This window comes from Nannospalax galili, unplaced genomic scaffold, assembly GCF_000622305.1.
Source record: "Nannospalax galili isolate Female #2095 unplaced genomic scaffold, S.galili_v1.0 scaffold473, whole genome shotgun sequence".
Taxonomy (NCBI): domain Eukaryota; kingdom Metazoa; phylum Chordata; class Mammalia; order Rodentia; family Spalacidae; genus Nannospalax; species Nannospalax galili.
Window position 1 is genome coordinate 1,309,684 of NW_008334092.1, and position 21,047 is coordinate 1,330,730.

General features: G+C 45.4%; 1 protein-coding gene across 1 annotated transcript in view; it reads right to left on the bottom strand.

The window, feature by feature from the left end:
* Csmd2 (CUB and Sushi multiple domains 2) overlaps nucleotides 1–21,047 on the bottom strand; it is a 633,859-nt gene that overhangs the window by 217,140 nt on the left and 395,672 nt on the right. The gene's annotated exons all lie outside the window — the stretch shown is intronic.

Here is a 21,047-nt window from a genome sequence, read left to right on the forward strand (position 1 = left end):
AAGAGAGAGAGAGAGAGAGAGAGAGAGAGAGAGACTGGTGGAAGCCAATAAGAAAAACAAAAGATAGCTTTAAATTTCATATCTGACTCTTGGCTGTTATGTTACACCCGACTCTTGGAAGATCTTTTTTTCAGGCCAAGAGTCTTCTGGAAAGCTCCCAAGACCTTTCTTCTTACACTCAGAAAGAGACAGGGATGATAAACTGACCTATTATAGGAAGAATGTCACCTTACGAAGCTCTGCCTTCCATCAATAGATGCCCCAGACCCGTCCCAGTGAGAGAAGGAGCTGTTCACTGTCCCACAAAGCTCTACTTTTTCTTGCTCTGGAAAATTATACACACATGTCATTTTGCCATGGTTTCATCAGAGAAAGGGAGGAGCTTGCTTCTCAGCATCCTGAACGAGGTGGAAGCACAGAAGAGTTGTAATTGGATCTCATCAGTATCCATCATCCATCCAGCTTAGAAGAGGGACAGATCAGGTACCTCCCCCTGTAGAAGTGCTTACCTTGAGCAAAGCATTTAGTCAGAGGGCTCTCATATGACCCAGACTTGAGAAACAATAACTGAAAAACTCATTAACAACTGGATGTGTAATTATTGCACCTAATAGGAATTTAATACTGATCCAGGGTAGGAAATACAAGAGGCTTATTGAAAATTCCTCCACTACATTTTCCTTTTGGTGTCGTTACTGCTGTTTCACGGCTTTCAAAATGCTAATTCAATGACAATGACGGGCCTATGAAACCAAGGATGTTCTCAGGAATCCTGACAATGACCTAAAAGCCAAAGATATTTACAGCATGGATGATGAGCAGATTCCAAAATGAAGATGTGTCAGTCATGAGTCTATAACCCCACATTGAAACAGGTATGATAAAATATGTGAATCTGAGGAGAAGGAAGATAAGAAGGAGCCAGAGGATTATAATGAGTGGGTGTGTTAAATGACCTTCGGTGGCCTTTGAACTAGGAGCACAGCCTTCTTTTGTTCATTAGTGTGTTTGAACCTGGTATTCCAGGTTGACTTTGAACTCCCTATGATGTCAAGGATGACCTCGAACTTCTGATCATGCTGCCTGTGCCTTCCCAGTACTAGGAGGCATGTGCTACCATGCCCCGTTGTTAGTTTCTTTGAGACAGGACCTTACCTTGCAGCCCTAGCTGGACTGGCACTTGCTTTGTAGCCCAGGCTTTCCTCAAACTCGCAGCAACTCTCCTGTCTCAGACTGCCAGTTCCTCAATTAAGTGTATGCCACCATGTCTGGCTTGAAGTACCATCTTTTTTTCTAAGTACCCAAAGGATATTGAAAACAAGCCCGTAAGGGAATCTCCATGAGTTCTGTTACAGAAAAAACAAAAACAAAAACAAAAAAAAACCCAAAAACCTACTGGGCTATGTGTTCTGTTCACAAGTCAGATGAACCAGAGGCTGACAATGGAAGAATAAAGAAAAATGCATAGGCACTTGAAAATTCATCAGACTCCTAAATAAATCTCCGTGTCCAAAAAGGAAATAAGAGCTGTCAATGCCAAGGGCTCTGGATCGATGCTACCAGGCCAAAGCTGTAGAGAAGGGGGACACTTTGTAGCTTTATCCACAACTGAATGATAAATAAAAACAGGATTATTTTTTAAAAATTTATTTTATGTGTATGAGTGTTACGCCTGCATGTGTGTAAGCGCACCTGTGTCATGCTCTGTGGGGGACAGAAGAGGCTGTCCGATCCCCTGGAACTGGAGTTACAGACAGTTGTTAGCTGCCATGTGGGTGCTGGGATTCGAACCTAGGTCTTCTGCAAGAATAGTCAGTGCTCTCTTTTAACCGCTGAGCCATCTCTCCAGCCTCATACAACAGGACCATAAAGAAGAGGAAAAATAATTTCAGAAGAGGTAAACACAGGAAGAAAAGGGCTGGCTTCAGAGGTGACAAATAGAGACAAATTTCTAGTTGGTCTACTCTAGAAATAAAAGTAGAGTATGCTATGTATGTATGTCTGCATATACATATGTGCAGGTATGAGTATAGACAATGAAAGAGGAGGTAATAAAATTAGTGCTAATCTAATTATAGACAGTATATAATTACTAATAAATTCAAAATCCTAACACAATGGAGAATTTCCCAAGCAAATTTGAATGAGTAAAATTAATATGGAGGGAACACCTGGAGGAGGAGACTGGAAGCTACCCAGTGTGTAGGGCAAGTTCAAGGCCAGTGCTTTACATCTTAAACAAATTGGTAATATCCAAACTATTTAAATTAATCTTGATAAAAGATTTTCATAACAAAAGACGAAAGATACACAGATTCACACCCACCCCCTTACACATGGAGGCATCTACATAAAAATGCAGTTTCATATACAGCAAATCTAACTGAACCCTGAACTAACATGGTCATGATCTGGATGATAGAAACAGCAAGTTTTCCTGACACACACATAAATTTATCATCAATGAAGCAGTGTTCCCGGTTGGAAAGAGGTCATACTGCTAAGGTGACAATTATCTGAAGTCACAGTACAAATTTAACCCAATTTCAGGTAAGATCCATGACAGTTATTTATTCTGGAACGTGTAACAACTTTAAGTTTCACCTGTTAGAATAAATAAGTTAAAATAGCCAAGCTCTGCTAGAAATGGATGAGTAACAAAGGCACATGAGATGCTAGCTGGCATTCCAAGAGTGTCATTACAGCAATCTCTGAGGGGGGGTGTTATTAATAACCCCATTAAACAGTTGCATAAACTGAGGCCAAGAGTTCAAATAACCTGCTCATAGTGACATAGCCTTTGGTGATGGGGCTGGGTTAACAAACCCTGTTACCCTGGTTCCTGAGCGTGAACTCTCAGTTATGGCGCCTGGTGCCTATTTCTATATGAATTTACTCAAATTATAGACCAATGGAAATGGAGAAAGAAAGTCCACAAATAGTCCAGGTTTAGCATACAATGAGGGAGGATACAAATAGAGAGGATACAAAAAAACAAAACAAAACAAAAAACAGGTTGACCAGTTGTTGAAAAAAGTAGGTCCTCTTTTTACTCCATGCACCAAAGAAATACTAGAAGAAAACAGTGGCGATCCTGCTTGTGGATATGCGTACAAAGAAAAATGTTTTTTTTTTTCTTAAGATGAGAGGCCTGAGAAAATTCAAGGCAAAGGGGGCAGGGCTGCATCCTTTTGGAGGTACGTATAAGGAAGAGCTGGGTAAGTTCAGAGTTGGGAGAGCAATTTGAGCTTTATACTAAACTCAGAAATCATAAGAAGAATGATTACTTATTTTAAACTGAAGAAATTGAAAACTTTTCCATTTCAAAAACTTACCATCAACAAAAAGCTAAATTGTGAGGAGCAAATGGAGGCAAAATATGTGCAAGTTATCACAGCCAAACACTCGCTACACTTCATATATAAAGAACTACAGTTCAATAAAAGAGAAACATTTGAAGTAGAAAGATTGGCCAAGGAAATTAAGAGGCAACTAACGAAAGAATAAAGTCAGTCAATGAAGATATAGAGAATGTACAATGTTATTACAGAAAATGAAAACTTAAAATGACAGTTATTTTGTTGACATACAAGAAAATAGCATGGAACTGTACAGGAAAAAAAAAAGAGAAAGAAATCTGCTAAGGTAGAAACTAAGCAGTCAAGGAGAACTAAGCTAGAAGGAGAAACAGAGATCCGGAGGAAAGACAGTCTGCTTGGGGAGAATGCCCAGCAAGCCATCCTCTGGGTTGGAAAAGTCCCATTCGGTGTCAGCAACAGGATGCTCTTGACGGCCTCTGGGAAGCAGTTTCAGAGGCATGGCGGACCAAGGGTTTGAATAGCGGGATGATGGGACTGGAAGGTAAGGCATGTGTACAGCCGGGGCAGAGATGCTGCTGAAGAAGCCCTGGTGTGAAGAACAGACCTTGCATAGAGAGGTGAAGGGCAACAAGAAATGTTTCTGTTGTCTTCGGATGACAAGCCCGGGCTGGGGCTATAGCGCAGTTGGAGTTCTTGCCTAGCAGGCACGAAGCACAGGAGTCAGTCCTGGCACTTCTTACTAGGTGTGGTAGTTCACACCAGTAATTGTAGCACTTGGGAGGAGGAGGCAGGAGAATCAGGAATTCAAGGTCCTGGCTACATAGAAAGTTAGAGGCCAGTCTGGGCTACATGAGATCTAGTCCTTTTCTTTTTATCTCATCTTTTTGAGACAAGGTCTCCCTGCAGACCAGGCTGGCCTTGAACTCACAGAGCTTCGCCTGCTTCTGCCTCCCGGATGCTGGGGTTAAAGGCATGTGCCACCACACCTGACCTGAGACCTAGTCTTTTTAAAAAAAAAAAAAAAAAGAGGCTGGGAAAATGTTTAAAGAGTTGATGGGGAGGCTGGAGAGATGGCTCTGCAGTTAAGAGCACCGCCTGCTCTTGCAGAGGACCCAGGTTCGAATCCCAGCACCCACATGGAGGCTAACAACTGTCTGTAACTTCAGTTCCAGGGAATCTGATGTCCTCTTCTGTCCTCTGAGAGCAATGTATGACACCAGTGTACTTACATACATGCAGGCAATACACTCATACATATAAAATAAAAATAATAAATAAAATATTTAAAAAGAGTTGATGGGAAGAGACAGGCAGAGGGGATGTGGCTGAAGAGACAGAAGGAGGATGAGTTCCTAGATGCAGAAAAGCGGAAGCCTCTTAAGCAGGTGCTATAATCTGAATCTTCAATGTTTCCCAAAGACCTATGACTTAAAGGACTAGTTCCCCAGGGTGAGGATATTGGGAGGTGGTGGGACTTTTGATAGGTGGGGTTTGGGGGAAGCCCTTAGGTTATCAGCCTGTCCTTGAAGATGCTCAGGCCTATGCCCCTTCCTTTCACCTGCATGCTTCCCAGCTACACAGCAAGAAATTTTGCTCCTTCGTGTGCTCCCGCCATGGGGTGCTGCCTCACTACAGGCCCAAAGAAGGAGGCCAACCAACCACAGACTGAACCCCCAAAACTGTGAACCAAGGTAAGCCTTTGCTTTCTGTTATCTTGGATGTCTGTTTCAGTGATAGAAAGCTGAACACAGAAGGCAAAAAGTGAGGAGAAATCTTTAATAAAATATCTGAATCAGTGCTGTAAGCCATGATGTTGATATGATGGGGCATGAACTGGACGCCAAAGATCAAAACAAAAAGAACAGAAAACACCCTAGGTCATTATGAGCAATGTACTGTTTCTCAAATACACGTTTTGATAATGTGCCAGTACCCACTGAATACAGTGCAGAAACACACACACACACACACACACACACACACACACACACACACACTCAGAAGGGAGTAGGGATTAAGTTCAGTGGTAGAGCACTGAATTTTCCCAAGCCAGGACATTTGCACATGTAGCTCATGGGAGACCCAGATGTATAGTCTGAATAGAACTGGGCTCTTACTGTATTGACTAAGAGAAAACCTGCCTGATGGACCAGGCTGGCCTTGAACTCACAGAGATCCGCCTGCCTCTGCCTCCCGGATGCTGGGATTAAAGGTGTGCGCCACCACGCCCGGCAATATGTGGCATTTTTGTATATTTATTGAAAATCGTTCTTTGAGAACTTACACGATTACTCTCCTTCACACTGACTTTTTTCCTTCCTACCCCGTCAACCTCTCTTTTCTACAAGTCCCTTTCCCACATTCATCCCTTTTCGTTTTATTTTGTGAACCACTAAGTTTAACCAGGGATGTCTGGATGACCATGAGAAGGCAGGGGTAAGGCCCCATGAGCTCCATCCCTCCACCCATGTGAACCCTTTTAAAATGTTACTTTATTTATTTATTTATTTACTTATTTACTTATTGAGACAGGGTTTCATATAGACCAGGCTGGTTTTACTATGTAACCAGGGATTTCCTTGAACTTCTGATCCCCTGGCCTCTACCTCTTGAGTGCTGGGCTGCGAGGTATGCACCACCACACTTGTTTTATGTGGTTCTTGGGATTGAACCCAGGGCTTCAGGCACTCTAGGCAACTACTCTACCAAGCTGTATTGTAACCTCTAGAAAGACATTTTTTATTGTGATATTAAAGGTGTTTGAAGTTCCTGAACTTTAAGCCTGAATGTGAGTCTGTTAAATCTTTTTCCTTTTTATTTTAAATTATGTGTATATGTATGTGTGGCCTCCAGATGCTTGTGGAGTCCAGGGGTATCAGATCATCTGGAACTGGATGGTTACATGCCATCTGATATGGGTGCTGAGAATCAAACTTGGGTCCTCTGCAAAAGCAGGATGTGTTCTTAACCACTGAGCCATCACTCCAGCCACTACATCTTTTTCATAATGTATAATCTACAGTAGTTTTTGGTAGGAGAAAGGATGAATCATCTCTCTCAAAACGAGGGAAGGATGGAGAAGCCAGGATGCTGTGGGGCTGCAGCCTTGGCGCCTTTCCTATTAGAAGCGGAGTGTGTTGCTTGGGAGGTGGAAGGCAAGGTCATTCTCAAGTGCACTGTGAGGGAGGGGTGAGTTGAGGGGAGCAGAGAGCGCTTGGGATCCTTTCCATGGGCAAGTGGAGAACAGACTGGCTGGAGAACACAGATGGATTGCTGGGCACTGTTACACAGGGTGATTGAAATTGCTAACCATGAACTTATAGCAGTGCCAATTTGCCTGCCTGGGTGATTTTCTTCAGCAATGCTCACCCAAGCACAAGTGGTCCAGTTAGATCCTTCCTGCTTCATTGTATGCCTCTGGTTCTACAAACTGAGGCAGCTCTGCTGACTGCTGCTGCCGCTGAGCAGGAAGCAGAGGTCTTACAGATCCTCCTCCTGTTTCTTTTACCTTATTCTGCTCAGCTAAGTGTTTTTCTTTAGCTAAGGTCTCATGTAGCCCAGCTAGCTTGGAACTCGCTATATGGCAGAGGATGGTCTTGAATTGATCATCCTGCCTCCATGTCCTGAGTACTGGAATTATTGGTGTGCACCACCAGACCTGGTTTATGTGGTACTGGAGTTTGAACCCAGGACTTCATGCACGCTAGGTGAGCATTCTACCTTCAGTGTATATTAATTTCTACCTCCACTTATCTTGATATTCTCTCTGGTGTTGGAGTTGGTAAAAATGATCACTAACTTTATAGGTCCCAAAGGGGCTATGAGAGGCTCTCTAGTAAATGTATCAGGGGTGAAGCTAATCAGCTACCAGGCAGTTGATCTTGCTTGTGCTATGACTTTATCATAAATAAGGTCAACTTTTGCCTAGGTTCTTCTGAGAATACTGAAGATAAGGATGCCCTGTGGAAACGCACATCCCCAAAGCAGCATCTAGACAGGTGGACTGTACTGCGAATTTCCTGAGCACACTGGACGTCCTATTCAGTTTGTCTTTGGTATAATCTGACTCCAAAGTCATGAATTGTGCTCAAGATTTTCCATTTATTTATTTATTTTTCTTTCTGAGCCTTACTGCCTGGTCTGGTAGGATTTGGACACTGGTGTCCTGAGACATGTTCTCAGGGAATTCAACAGAGCTGTCTGCCCTTGCCTTCATTCCTGAGACATCGTCCATCTGTTGTCAGTGACACGTGCTCTGGCTCTGACTGCTTGCTCTGACTGCCCTTTCCAACTCGATGGGACATTTTCCTCTTTTATCTGAATTAAAAAAAAATTGTTTATTATTTTTATGTGTATGTGTATGAGTGTATTGCCTGTATGTATGTAAGTGCACTCATGTCATGCAAAGCCCACAGAGGTCAGAAGAGGGCATCAGATCCCCTGGAGCTGGAGTTATGAATGATTGCTAGCCAATTAAACCCAGGTCCTTTGCAAGAGCAGCTGGTGCTTTTAACTGCTGAGCCATCTCTCCAGCCCTTTACCTGACTTCTGTATCTTGCAACATTAGTATTGATTTCCCCTCTTATAAACTGTCCTCGGGGCATCCCATCCCACCCACACCTTCCAAACTTATCTCTCCAGAACAGCCTTCTCTTCTGAGCTCTGTACCTGTCTATGCAGTGGTATCTGAATTGCCTCCACTGAGCCTGAGTTTCCATGGAATGTGGAGTACCTGCAGAGTGTTACTCACCGTCCTACGGGTGGGGTTATCAGCCAAAAAGATGTGTACACAAGTCCTTAGCCCCCAGTGACATTTAGCTTCCAAAAGGAGAGAAAGAACACAAGCCTAGGCAAAGAATGAATGGAGTGGCGTGGGCAACTTTCAGTAAGGGGGTCTTAGATGGCCTGGCTGAGGTGGTGGCCTTTGAACTGTGGCCTGATGCTAAGGGGCCAGACATCCTGAGGAAGATCATTACAGCCAGAAAGAACTGCAAATACAAAGTCCCTGGGGTGGGCAGGAACATAGTGGATGTGAGATACAGAAGAGTCTAGAGTGGCAAAGCATGGTGGTCAATGGAATAAGGGACACGTTGTGAGTTGTGGAGGATGACCAACATAGGAAGGAGTCTGGATGTTATCACAGGAAATTGAACGAAGTATGTCTGTAAATGGTCTCCTGATCTTCTCCAAACTTGGATCTCTGAGGGAGATCTTGGATGTATGCCAAGTTCCCTAGCATAAACAAACACCTAGACCCTCCAGACACACTGCCTGTTGTTGCCTCTACCAGACATCCCACCAACATCAGGAATGTGAGTCCAAAATGGAACTCTTCATCTATTTTCCAAACCCCCTTTTTACCTTATCTCCACGAAGATCTCTGGGGCCTAAGCAAAATATACCAGCGCCTTCTCCTTCCCTCCATGGCCCACCAGTGACTAACATCCTTGATTCTGTCTCTTCAGTATCTGTGGTGCCTGCTCTGCTCCTGTTCCTGCTCTCCCACAATAAACCTCCTTCCTCCAAATCCATCTTCCATGTTGGCTCCATCTGGATGGTCAGTTTTGTAAGTCACAATTTTGTTCTGCTCCATTCTTGTTAGAGCTCTTTAAAGACTGCCTGCTGCACAGAGGATGAAGTCTAGACTCTTCAAAGGGGCAAAAGACTCAAAACGATGAAACGCCCTTGTCAAATTCTTTTATCTTCATCCTCCTGCCCCAGTCGGCCCTACATTCCAGTCAGACTATAGCACTTGCAGTTCACAATATGCAAAGCTCACCCCCTGCCCACTCTTTTCTCCAGGCTCTTTTCATTTTCTAGAATGTTCTTTCCTCTTGTCCTCCTATAAAACTGCTAAGCACCATTTCTGGTGAGTGATTCGGGTCCAGTCCACTCCACACTTGTCTTTCCTGGTTGTAGTCATGGAATCTGTACATTAGGCTTATCAACCCCATGCCTAGAGCACCAGACCAGGGGATAAAGAATAAAATCCCAGAGGGCCAAGGGCAATATCAAGTCCACCCCCCACTCCTATGATGTTGGCTCTGTCTGTATCATAATACCAATAGTAATACAACTAATAGTTACTATAACAAAAACAGACAACCAAGACTCACTATCAATTTGCTGTATAATTGGCACTGGAGAGACAACAGTGACCAAGAGGCATATGGTTCTGCCTTTGTTTAATGAAGTAATCGTTGCCTATTGTAATGGATGCTGTTATTTGTTCCTTTTCCATCCCTACCCTACATCCCATTGGGTAGAGCCATTTTTTCTACTGTCATTGACCTTGGCTTGGACCTATGATGCCCTCTGGCCTGTGGAATGTAAATGGATACAACACAGGCCATTTCCAAACAGAAGTTTCAATGTACTTGGTGGTGGTGGTTATGGACGAGGGTTCTGGTTCTGTTCCCTGGAGCATTTTCTGAGAACAGCACATTCTAGGCACTTGCTGCCCCTACAGCCTGGGTTCCAGAATGAGATGCCACCCAAGGCCCGACAGAATCATAGCCGATTTATAGCCCTCTTGGAAGCCTATAGAGACACTGATGGCTGCAAGCCATTGGGATTCAGTGTCTGTTGATGCCACAGAAAAAGCTGACTAATATCCTTATGAGAGAGGTTATGAAGAAAGCAAAGGGTGAAAGACTGCTCTTCTGGATAAGGTGGCTAGAGAAGGCCTTTGGAAAGGGATAGTAGGAATGGCAAGAAAGAGAAAGCATTGTGAGGGCCACTCCAACAAGGTGAACAGCGTTCACAAAGAAACCGAGGCAGGAAAGAGTTTCAAGGGGAAGAGTCGCCTGGTGGGAGGAAGAGACGGAGGGAGGGAGGGCAGAAAGGGTCATCACATTTGGCCTCTTAGACCTTTTACTCAGAATCTAATTCCCTTGGTATCCAAAGTCCCACACCCCTTGTCATAAAGTCTGTTGAACTCTGGTTAGGGCAGGCCTGTATTGCTCAGACCAGGACACTTGTGAAATCAGAAGATGGTGCCATTGATGATCATCTACAACAAAAAGTGCTGGGAATTGCCCTACGCAAATCGGAGTACATGGTCACTCTTGATTCCCTCCCCACAGCTCCCAGCTCATCAATTATTTTTTATCCCATGGAAATAGCTTTCTGGTTCAAGTTCCTCACTCACAACTCAATCCCAACTTGAGTTGGAACCCTACATTGAAGCTTTCCAGTGGGGTCTGACAATTGTGAAGTTCTTATTTCTTTATGGGAAGACCTTGTTCCCCGTGTGCCTTAGAAGTTGGCTAAGTTCTTAGACTCCATCACCTGCCTGCTTATCAGCATCACCTCTGGGGATGTCCAGTTGCCTGGAGGGTCTCCCCTTAGGCTTCTGCTCAGCAAGTCTGAATCAAGACTGGTCAAGTGAGGAAGCCAGGAGAGGCTCTTCTCTCCTTTCCTGTAACACAGCCTCCGCCAAGCCAGACCTCAGAACCCAGGATTTGCTCTCTCTTCAGTAAATGAACAGGTCACCGTAAACCTAGAAGATTCCAACTGAACCCATTTGCAGGAATGGTGTACCACTCAGTCACCAACTGTACAGATCACCCCTTCTATGGATAGAAGAAGGATACTCTTCAGCTGCATGGGGGTGACAGAATGAACAGTTCTGAAATGGAGGAATGAATAGCTTGCAAATGAAGGGTTTCCAGTGGGATTCTGAGGAACTGTGACTCATGGGCTAAAAGATGGTGCTATGATGATTCAACTTTTCCATGTCCCCTGCAATGCTGCTCACAAGTGCTTCTCACACCTGTAAGGCCCACAGCTGTGCCTAGTCTTAAGGACCTCTGAGTGACTCCCAGAAGGTTTTATGCTTGTTACAAGGGCAGATGCCAGCTTTGGGTCCTGATGGAGTCAATGTCTGCCTCTGTCACCCTGGTAAGTCAGACCCAGGATGAATCGGGGAGAAAAGTCTCAGTCCATCCAATTGTAGAAGCCATCTATTGCCTCAGCTCAGAGGCCTTCAAGAAAGGGCATGAGCTACACCTCCAAGGCTCAAAAGGAGCTTTAGGCTTAGGCTCCTGGGGTTTTGAGGCCTGAGGGCCTTCAGAGTCTGTCATGTTTCCCAAGGCAATTTCATCAGAGCACTTACATGAGGTCTAGAGCCAACCACACCCGGACATGCCTCAAGCTGCCACCCACTGAAGACTGAGGAAGAACACGAGTGGCCACTCAGCATGACCTTATGGACGTCTGTGTGGATTTAACCCCTAGAAAAATCGCCATAATTCAAGGGTGCACACAACCTTCAAGACCTTGGCAGAGCTTTATCAGAGTTCATATAGAGGGCATGGGTTAGTGGCCCCGTTCCTGAAGCCTCTTCCCCTGAGCACCCCAGAAGGCTATCACTGCACACAAGAGCCGGAGGGATCACTGTAAACCCAAGATGGGTAAGTCAAGGATCTCACAGAAAGCCAAGGTGAGTTGTGCCTTCTTGAGAACTATAGACCCTGTGGACACTCCCAGCCCCATGGCCAAGAATGCTGCACTTACTTCCAAGGTAGATGATGAATTCACCAGAACAGAGATGGGTATTGGTAGAACTTCAAGCTCTAGACCCTGACACAGCAGCTGGGAGAGCAGATGCTCTTAGGAGAAGCTGGGCATCTGCCTCCATAGCTCTGTGAGTCAGTTCTGGCTGAGCTCAAGAGGAAGGAACACCCAGAACTCTGGGCATTTGACAGAATGAAAAGAGCCTATTGGATTGATCTCAAAGTCAGAGGCTAAAGTGAGATTGACAGCAATATCCCACTGCCCCACAATCACAGGGGACTGCACATGCCTAGACACCTGCAGCCCCGTCAGTTTCCCCAGCTCCTACTGAACACTGGCGGCCCTTCCTGATATACCTTAGACCAGAACTTGGATTAAGCTGTTCTCAGTTTGGTTCTGGACAGGTTCCTGGGTGAACGGACTGTGCTATAATCCTCCAAGAAGAAGACTTCAGAGAAGCTGCCAATTGGATCAAATTTCCTCCCTTCCTTGCAACAGTTTGTGACTATATATATTCAAATAATTGAGAGACGGCTTGTCGTAAAAGTGTGCGCTGATGTCACTTGCTGAGCGTCCATGAGCTCCTGGAGAACAAGAACCATGGGAGAATGGCCCCCATCCTCTCCCAGTGCCGACGCAATGCCCAGTGCACAGAAACCCCTCCCCGAATTCTGCTGCATTTAAACTACATGAAAGCAGACAATCACAAGATGTAAGGTCTGAGTATAGGGCCATGCACTGTGTCCTTGCTGGGATATTAACGTGGAAGCTAATGTTCCAAGGACTCCAGGAGATCATGACACAATAGCAACCACATTATGGCAGCCACAGCCCCCGAGCCTCAGCCCGCGGTCATGTGATGGTATATCACCACATGCATTGTGGCACCATGCCTCATGGGCTGCCATCTCATGGAGGGAACCAAACATTTCAGGACTCTCATAAAACCCCTAAGCAGCTGGCATACAGTAGGTGTTCCATGTTAGTGGTTCAGTAATCTGCCCTAACATTTAGATCACTTTAGGAACATTCTAGAAAAACAATTCCTGAGCCCAAATGAACTGGAAATGTCTGGAAATAAGGCCAGGCATTTTGCATTTTAAAATGTCTATGAGGGATGTTAACGATGAGCTGGGTTTGGGTCTATTTTGATTCAGCAGAGCCACCAAAGACACCTCCTTAATATGTATTTTCCAATCTGAACATAGAGGTGATGACTAGGTCCACTGTACTCTCCTTACAGCCAGTTCTTATGTCAAATTCAGCTAGGTGAGATAACACATTGACTAGGACAGTCCATTCCCACAAGTCAGTGGTAAGGCGAAGTATGGCCCCAGAGTCGGTATCTGGTGGGCTTGGGAGGATCCCAGTTTACCCATAGGCCCTCTGAGGTTTAGGACCCTCCCTCTCCTGATGACCCTTCCTCAGCATGTCTGAGCTCCTGAGCTAGCTCTTGGTTTCTTTCTCTAGTTTCTGATCTCAGTAAAGAGTTTTCTGTTACTATGGCCCCTGGCCAGGGGAGGGATAGTCCTTGCAGGATATATGCCATTCCCCACTAGTCTCCTCTCCCAACCAAGCATCTGCCCACTTAAATATAACAGTAACATGTGATTATGGGAGCCACACTGGCCTGGCCTGACAGTGTTGACTCTGCTTCCTTGGACATTCTAACAGACAACGCTGGCAGTGGCTGGTATGAGCTACCTCTTCACCCTGAGCTGAGTCAGTTCTCCCAGCCCTTGGCTGTCTCAGCTGTGCTTTGCCTTACCCAGGCTGCCTGTGAGCTACCATGGTGCTCCTCAGCCATGACTATCATGCCTATTCCCCAGTGTTGTGACAGCTATACCTCTCGCCTCCTGCCACCACCACAGACTCTCCACAGACAATGTCCCTTTGGGTCACTGGAGACCCTTCTGCAGGCCATCCCCCAGCTCTGCATATCACCTGCAAGGTCAGAGCACAGGTTATCAGCGGCCGGGTTTTGAGGACTGGCTAATAGAGGAAAGGGGTGCTTTGGGACTCCCCAGATTCTTGGCTTATTTCCCTGGGTCCTCTATGATCAATGGGACTTTGACAGAAGCCTAGAGAAATGAGAAGTCTACTTTAAGCTGAGGAAGCCCTCACCACCCTCGTCATAGCACCTGCCCCATCACAAAGGTTCTCAGGAATGTTATTCCCCACACCGAGGCTTACACTTTCAGATCTTGACCTATCACAAGCTGACTCTGAGCATTTGAAAAACAGCAATTTCCAAGGACTCCAGCTACTGCGATCATATTTTCTGGGTCAAAGGGAAAAGGTGTTAGAAATTGGAAAATCTGGGATTTTACATTTACAGGGAACACCAGGTGTTGGCTCCAGACAGGAGGGAAAAATGGAGGCAAGCTTCATCTAGGCACAGGGCATGGAATTGAGGTGGGTGGGGTCGTGCAAAGACAGTAAGAAGCCATGGATGTGGCCTGTAAAAAGAAAACCATGGAGCTGTTATATTTAGAAAAGTGCAAATAGAGGAAGCAAAAGAGACACATGCCAGTGTCTGGGCACAAAGCTGTGTATTAGAAAAATGCCTATTTTCTTCACGTTAATTTGTAGTTTAACAGGAGTGCACACGCAAAATCCCAATAGGCGTTTATTTTTACTCTGACAAAATGATTCTAAAGTTAATCTTGAACAACAAACAGATGAGAATAACAATGACTATTCTGAAAGAGAAAATAATTAAGGGAGGAAGGAGCTGTTTTTAGCTGTGCTAGATATTAGAGCATATTATAAAACAACAATTAAAATTATTCAATACCAGGGCCGAGGCAGACAGAGAGTAACAGAACAAAGGGTGACTCAGGAAACAGACTTAACTACATTTGAGGATTCGGAGCGTGATAAAGCAATCTATTTCCCTCAGATCACACGGGAGGAGAATTACTTAAAAATTATGTTGGAAGCCTGCCTAAGAGCTTGGACAATATTATACGTTCATCCAAATAGACTCCAGATGGATTAACAAATTATAGCTTTAAGAAATCAAATCACCGACAAATAACTAAAAATAGAGTGAACTGTTTCTCAGAATGATAACTTTGTCAGCTTTGGAAAGAAAGCACAAATATTGAGGAATTTTGTCTACAGAGAAACATAAAACAACTTTACAATGCAAAACAGCAAAGCACAAAAAATGAGATGCAGGATTGGGAAGGCGCATGTGGGAACAGCCGCAGAGTTTCTGTCCATACAACAGAACAAGCATCTTGGTATTGAAAAGAAAGATGAGAGCCTCCGTGAGCTGCACGTGAAGATTGCAAACACCAAAGGCTCCGGGTCCTTCCTTCACAGGGCTGGACCCAGATGTCTAGTGTCCAAGATGGAGAGTCTAGAGACCCTCCTGACATTTCTTTCAGACCTCTTGCTCCAAAAAGGACAGGCTCTGGCCCATGGCTGCCCACAGCCTCTCCCTAGCCACTGTTGCCACAGATCTAATCCACCATCTTTCACTCACATAGACCTGCAGCAGCTGACCTCTCTAAGAAAGACTGCAGACCCTAACACCCAGGCTGGCAGTATGTGAGACCATGTGTGTACATGGGTGCATATATGTGCATAGATATGCGTGTGTGTGTGCATGCATTGTGTGCAGGTGCATGCATGCAGTCATATGCTTATTTGTGCATGCCTGCAGCACGTATGTACTTATGTGAACCTGGATATGCATGCATATGTATGTAGGTGTGGGAAAGCGGGTGCAGTGTGTGCTTATGTGTGCATCTACATGCATGGCTATGCCTTGTGTGCATGTGCACACACAGATGTGTGCATGCTTGTGCTTGTACATGCATGTAGGTGTGTGTTTAAGTGTGCACGTACATACAAAGGTATGCACATGTATGGGTGTGTGCTTATGTGTGCACATATATGTAGATGTGTGTGCATGCATGTACAAGCTCACACATGTCCCACAGCCTCTCTGAGAACGACTACCAGAACATGATAGCTCCTTTTCCAACAAGGCCCCAACTCTGCCCTTGCATTTCCAGATCCAGTCTTCTTACAGGGATGATGTCCAGCAGCTCTGTGAGAAGAGGGGCTGCTGCAGTCTGCTCAGCATCCATGGTGGTGCCTGCTGCACACAGAGCAGTAAATGAGAGTCACACAAAACGTTAATCTATCTGCCATGCCGGGGCTTCTTGTTGAAAAAAAAAAAAAACCATAGGGACAACTTCGAGTCCCATAATTGGGTCTGTCTTCCACGGAGAGAGTTCCCTGGGGTTAAGCCCTGTGCCCTGGATCCCTGAATTCACAGCCTTTACCACAATCTTGTTCTGAGCAGTCAGCTGAGGTATGCTCTAGGGGTACATTCAACATGTACTTATTAAATTCTCACATTTTAACAGGCCACATCAATATGGATGTCTAGGGAAGCTGTTAAAGATGACAAGCCATCTGAATGTCACCTAGGAAGAAAGCCACAAAGTCGTTCTGTCTGGAAAGGTGAAGCAGATGAGCACACGGAGGTGGGGAGGGTCTACATTCTGTTCCAGCAACCTTAGGCTTACGGCTTTTTCCATTGGCATTATGAACCTGCATACTATTTGTGGGGAGAAGTACAACAGTATTCATCAAGAGTTACAGAGATGTTCATACTCTGGTCTGATAACCCGACTTTGGGAAATTTATCCTAAGGAAATAATTTAAGGAAGGGGAGGCATATGCATGAAGATTTTTATTACAGCCTTACATAAAATAATTAAACACAATTGGTTGAACGTGTCTTGGGCCATTCACTGGATAGAATATTCCACGGGTGTTAAAAACAATATATCTGAAAGGCACACAGCAGCATGGTAAGGTACACGGTGCAGCGTGAACAGAGAATGCAAATGGTATGCCCACTGTGCTTAAGACCAGAAGATAGGTGTGTGTAGATGGGGAAGAGAGACAACCTTGACTAGATCAATTTGAAATTGGTTTTCACTTGAGGGAAAGAGATGAAGAACATTTTACTTAAACTTTTAAAATTCTAGAACATACCAAAAATCTGTACTGAGTATTGCCCTCTAAGCTGTAGATGCTTTTGGATATAGAACTGTATCATATAGTATTGGGCACTGCACTGACAGATCACCCCTTCGGCAGGGCCATCCCCAGGGTGTTGCAGTATGACTGTTATCAGTCACATTCTAAACTGCAAGGTCGGTGATGTTGTACATAGTAGATGCTCAGTAAATAAAGATGGATAGATTGTGTGGATGGGCAGAAGGAGAAGCGGCAGAGATGCTGAAAAGGCTTCATTACCAATGTACAGCACTGTTTCGCTAAGGATCATGGGTCTATGCTTTGTGGACCTGTTTCACTCCTACCAGTCTTCGCTATGTCCCAGGGGTAACTCGCCAACAGTGTGCTCTGGCCTAGCGTCTAGTTCTAAGGGTCCCTGCTGCTGCAGTTGAGCCTTCAGAGTCTGGGAATCTGGTGTGATGGCAAAAGTACAGGCCTTGGAGTGGAAACCTGACTTCCGATTGTTACTCTGTCAGTGAATACCTCAGATTCTTTCCCATCGTTTGATGGCTGCACAGCCCTTGAGTCAGTACCTCTATCTCCTCGAACTTTGTTTCCATCTATAAGCAGAGAGAAGATTCACATTTTCCCAATGGTATAAAACATGCACTTAACATTAGCATCCTCCCTGGCCCCATGCCTTCTCATCATTGGGATGCTTCGAACTTTAACCATAGCCTCAAAAAACAAAACAAAACAAACAAAAAAAAGCAAATCCACAGGGGACCTCTTGAGACAAGACTTAAGTTACCCAAGAGCTGTGGTTCTTGATCTGGGATGGGTTTTCCATCAAGGAATGTGTGGCAATGTATAGACGCTTTGGTTGTCTCAACTGGTGTGTGGAGTGGGTGGTGTTGGCAGGGATGGGTAGAGGACAGGGACGCAACCTGCAAGAACAAAGAATTCTCTGGGATAAAATATCAATAGTATAGAGTCTGACAAACCTTAAGCTAGAGTAACTTATGGTCCTTCCTGATGACCCTATGACCCAGTCCAATCCTTTCTCATGAAATGCGTATTTTTGTTCCCCAGGCTAGCGGTAGGGTAGGGGTTGGGAGCAAGTCAGGTTTTGAAAGAACAGAAGGATACCAGGAGAGGGCTATTTCTCCTAGTAGCCCTACGTGGAACACCCTTTTTCACGTCCCAATCTTCAAAGCCCAGCTCAATCCCAGCATCCTCTATGGTATCTTCTCTGAGCACCCAAGGGTTCAGTTCTCCCTGGCTGAGCCCTGGGAGCTACGAGGCTGGTGTGTTGGTATAGCACTTAAACCGCATACATCTCCTCGGAGGCCCTTCATTCTCATTTTCACACATGCACCATATACATTGAGACCGGAGCAATTAGGATTCACACCTTCCTATGTACTTCCCACAATGGAAGAGGAGAGCAGGGAGAGGGAGTGCTCCTGGCAAGGCTCTGGTGAAGGCTGTTTGGAAACCTCTTTTGAAAGTGGCTGCTAATGGACTGATAATTGGTTTCCTGCCTTCCTTTGAAGTGTGAAGTGCTCTGCTAGCCTGTCAACAAAGCATCAAGGACTATGCAAACCACCCTCAGAGTTATTTGTATCTTCCCACTGTGGCTCTGGGACAGCAGTGACTGCGGGAGGATGCTTGGGAGAGGCTTTCCAATCTCTAGTCAAGAAGACGCTCAAACAAGCAGAACTTCTGGAAGGGAAAGAATATGTGTACCCTTGCCAGTGTGCTCTCCCCAGGACAGCCAGGATGAGCTTATTCTCTAAAGCAGAGTGGGAACAGCTCTGAACCTAAAGCCTGGTGCCTGGCACAGGGCAGACAGTCAGCATGGCTGATTTTAAGCAGTGGTCCTTGGAGATGTGACTCAACTGAGGAGGACAAAACAGTGAGAGGAAAGGAGTTGGATCCCTGTTCTCAGTCGAAATGCTTTTCAATGTGAGAGCCATCATCTTGCTGCAAACCTAGAAGGGAAAAGGCAGTCTGCAGAGCATCCACCAGTGAGAGGGCAACTCAAAAGCCAGCCAAGTGATTCTGAAGTCGCTGCTTGCTGCAGAAAATGCTTGCAGACATGGAGAGGGAGCTTGTGTATGTTGGGTGGGGGGTAGCAGGGCAATTCCCTAGTAAGGAGCTGTTTTTGAAGAAAATTCTTCCACCAAAGAACAATGCACTGCTTCAGACTTTCTTGGACAATTGTTCAAAGAAATTTCAGCTATCAAAATAATTTCCCCAGTCTCCTTCTAACTCCTATGAAGGAGAGAGCAGCATTGTTTTGCTAAGTACTGTGTTGATGTTTCCTGTGACTAATGTGGGGTAACACTCAAGACGGTTATGTTGCTTTTTGCCAGGGGTGCTTTTCTGTGCACGGTTAAGGAGCACAGAGCGGCACAGAGCGGCAACCTTACTATTATATTTTTATAGACATTTATAGACACTGTCCCTTTTCTATTGATCAGAAACAATGTTGTATTTATTTGATCTTGAGCCAGGGGCAGAAGTGTCCCTCAATCAAAGTGTGACCCGCTCTGTGATGGCCCAGTTTATGGAGCAGTTTTCAAGCATTCACCGTGGAGAGTGTGGGGGACTACTCTTGGCATAGCTATCTTTGGCTATAAATACGATCCTAGAGATGTAGCATTTGGAGGGTGAGAAGGAAGGCTACCCTGTTGGGTCAGACAGTGTGTGGAAAGGAGGTTACTCTGGCTACAGTTGAGAAACTGAGCTGGGGGTAAGAATTGAGTCTCTAGGCTTTGAATCTTGAGTGATCTCAGAATATCAAGGTGACTTTGTTATCGTCACCCCTTCACTAGCAGCCTGTGAGCTCCCTGGGGGCAAAGCTAGAACCTGTGGAAATATGATTTAGAGACCGGGGACTCAGCAGAGAACAGGCCAATGGCAGCCCCTCATATTCATGAGAGACAAGCGCAACCTTGCTCTGTGGTGCAGAGGCATGGGGACAGTGGGCTCTCCCTGGCCTCCTCCACTCAGGCTCGCTCCCTGGGACTCAAACCGTGTTCTGCTAGACTTAAATATTCAGATACAGCTAAGTGATGGGACATGACACCCTCTCCTCCTCTTTCCCAGAACTTTCTAGAAGACATGTCATGTGGCTGCCCAGGGTGCTTACTTCACAGTTCTCACCAACAGATCCCTCGCCCTTGCTCCAAGCCCTAGAGAGCTCGGACCCACAGCTCCGGGGCACAGCTTCCTCCGTCTCTTTCTGTTCCGCCTATTTCAAGCAGGACCTTCAGCTGTTTCTGGAGATGAAGGACCTTCTGGGTAGCACTGCAAGGTGCTCTACCCTTAGTGAAGGTTCTAGAGAAGTGTTCTAAACTACTCCTCAGAAGTGCAGTCAAGTGCCGTCTTGGAGGATTCCATTGACTACCACCCCCTCCTGGGGGCACTCTACTTGCTACCCGCATTTTTTGGCTTTTCGGGCCCAGAGCTCTGTCCTACTCTGTGTACTTCTTTCAACTTTGATCCATCTTTCTGTCCTGAAGTCCATCTTCCTTCAATCAGTCTTGTATTGTCTAGATAGATTTCAAAAATTAAGCCTTATGCTCTCTGGAGGATCTCATGGTCTGGAACCCCCAGCTAGAAGCAACAGGACTTGTTCTATGCCTCCTGCTGGGCTTGGCTCCTCTATGTTGTCAGAACCTTTGTTCCTGCTTACTCTGAGCTGCCCTAGCTAACTGTCCCTTTTCTTATCCTCACTGCTCCCAGAATGCTACAGGGCTAGCACTGGAGGATCCTGTTCTCCATTTGCATGGAGGGACAGAAATAGACAGACACCATGCATTAGTTTTTTTTTTTTTTTTTTTCCAGTAAGGGTGATTTGCTCCATATGAATCTAAGAGTGACTTGATCTTTAAACCTCTGAAGAATTTTTACATAAATAAACTCATAAGCCATTAGAAACGCTTTGTCAGACAAAACAATTATTTTCCTTAGAACAGTATAATCACTGTGGTATGACCAAGCTTGCCAACTCACCCTCATCATCACAAAAGTGCTGGCAGGCTCCCCCACCCTGAGTCCCAAGGGGCTCTCACTCTGTGGCATGCAGAATTCAGAGGTCCTGAGTTGCCCACTGAGGTGGGTGAAGGATGAGAGGGTCAGGCAGAGTGCCTTTCCCCGAGAACACATAGAAAGCACTGAAGGAGGCAGAGTGGTGGGGGGAGAAGAAGAGGTGAC